Below are 2589 nucleotides of genomic sequence, written 5' to 3'. Positions count from 1 at the left end.
TGGTGTCAGTCCTTCTACCTGTTGAACTTCATCAAGTTCAACCTTAGAGGCAACGATTCCTTCACCAAGGAACTCCTTTTCTAAAAAGATTGCCTTAAGGCTGACGAACACTTTTTGTTCATCAGCATGGTAGAAAAAATATCCTTTTGTCTCTTTGGGGTACCATATGAATGAGTATTTGTCAGATCTAGGTCCAAGTTTGTCTGTGACTAATCATTTGACATAGGCCGGGCACCCCCAGACCCTAAGGTGTGAAAGTGCTGGCTTACGTCCCGTCCATATCTCATATGGAGTCTTAATTACAGACTTACTTAGAATCTTATTTAACAGATAACAGGTCGATTCAAGTGCATATCCCCAGAAGGATATCGACAAGCTAGCAAAACCCATCATGGATCGGACCATGTCTAACAGAGTCCGATTCCTTCTTTTAGACATACCATTATGCTGTGGTGTTCCTAGAGGAGTCCATTGGGAGAGAATCCCATTCTCTCCTAGATATGTGAGAAATTCACTAGAAATATATTCTCCTCCTCGATCAGATCGAAGAGTTTTAATACTCTTCTCCATTTATTTTTCTACTTCACTTCGGAATCATTTGAACATTTCAAATGAATCCGACTTATGTTTCATCAGATATACATATCCATATCGGGATAGGTCATCCGTGAAAGTTATGAAGTAGAAATATCTATCTCTAGCACTGGTGCTCATGGGCCCGCATACATCAATATGTACTAGGCCCAAGAGCTCAGTAGCTCTCTTATCTTTTCCAGTAAAAGGTGACTTGGTCATTTTACCAAGAAGACAGGACTCACAGGTTGGAAGTGATTCACAATCACTGACTTCGAGAATTTTCTCTTGAGTCAATCTGTTTATTCTGTTCTTATTTATATGACCTAGCCTACAGTGCCATAAGTAGATATCTGACACACTATCTAATCTAGGGTGCTTGCTAGTAGAATAGACTCTTATCGGGCTTGATCTTTCTGGTCTGAACCTGCACAGATGTCCCAGCCTGAACTTGCACCTTCTTCACTTTCTTCTTCTTGTTCTTCTTCCCTTTCTCAAAGGGTCGAGAACTAAAAGATGATCCTCTCACTAAGTTCACCGACTCCTTGTGAAGTTGGTGATCCTTCTCAAAGTTTTGAAGCAACCCTAGTAATCCGTGGTAGTTTACTTCAGGCTTTGTCATTCTATAATGAGTGAGGAATGGGAGATAAGACTCAGTAAGTTCAGTATTGCATCTTTCTCAAGCTGCTCATGCAAGAGAAAGTCGAGCTTGCTCAATCGTTCCATCAGCTCGATCATGTACAATACATGATCAGTGATAGAGGCACCATCCCGCATTTTGGCGTTGAAGATGGTACAACTAGTCTTGTGCCTCTCTACGTCATCGGGTGTGCCAAAGGCATCCTCCAACACTTGAAACATGTCCTTTGGCTGAGCCATCTCGAATCTGCGACTGAACTCGTCGCTCATGGCAGTCAGCATGATACAGTACACCGTGGTCCGGTCACTGAGCCATTTCTGATAAGTGTCTCTGACTGTTCCACATGCATTGACAACTAGCTCCTCAGATGCAGGATCCATTATCACATATAGGATCCGTTCATGCTCCAGGACTATCTTCAACTTTCGATACCAGCTACCGAAGTTGGGTCCCACCAACTTATTATTGTCCAACAATGATCGGAGTGATAGGGAAGTGGCCATATTTGCACAAAGGAGAACCATAACCTAATTAGTAATTGATTCATTAAACCTAAAGATTTGAACTTTAATCAAAAGGTTTCTCCCACTATTTTATTCGAATTGGTAGCCTCTACCTCCAATTCGATGAATTACCCTAATTCCTTAGTGGGTACTAGAATCCACTTAGACTGCACACAAGCCCAACTTTGGTTGGCCAATCCATGTACATCTAAAGGTAGGTTCATAACCAATTGTTTCTCTAAATAATTTCTTGTAATTTTAATTTTGCCCCAGAAACCTAATCAGTAGGCTTTGGCCTCCACTAAAAGGATCCGGTTAGGTCCAACCATTAACATGATCATACTTGGTGTATCTAACCAACGAATGATTAAGCCCAACTTTGGTTGGCTCACCTAACCATCATTAGAGAGACACTTTCAAGTCGTCATATGATGAGTAATAATTCCATTAGTCAACAAGCACCAGGCCTTTGGGTCTGCAATGATTATTGAGTTAATGGACTCATTATCAAACACCTTAATGGGAGGCTATGACTCAGTTATCTCCATAACTTTATCATTTTAAGGACCTAATAATTTTAGAGGATTTAAATAATTTAGAGGATGAGGTCAGATGAACCAGCTTATCATGATCCTCCCACTGGCTTCACCAAGTCAGCTTAAGGGGAGACCATTAAAAGGGCTGGTATAGGAGCATCTAAATCAGTTATACTGATTTACCTAGCTGACATGGGTCAGCTCGAATAGTCAAGTGATCCGATCAAACATAATTTCACCAAGAGGTCAGGTAAGTTCGATCAGTGGAGGGTCTGCCAAAGCTTGCCTTAGACACCATCAGAAATGGCCAGATAAGCGGGCTCCCAATTAAAAACCA

This window comes from Elaeis guineensis, chromosome 4 (genome assembly GCF_000442705.2).
Source record: "Elaeis guineensis isolate ETL-2024a chromosome 4, EG11, whole genome shotgun sequence".
NCBI classification, from domain to species: Eukaryota; Viridiplantae; Streptophyta; class Magnoliopsida; order Arecales; family Arecaceae; genus Elaeis; species Elaeis guineensis.
This window is presented reverse-complemented; position numbering follows the sequence as displayed.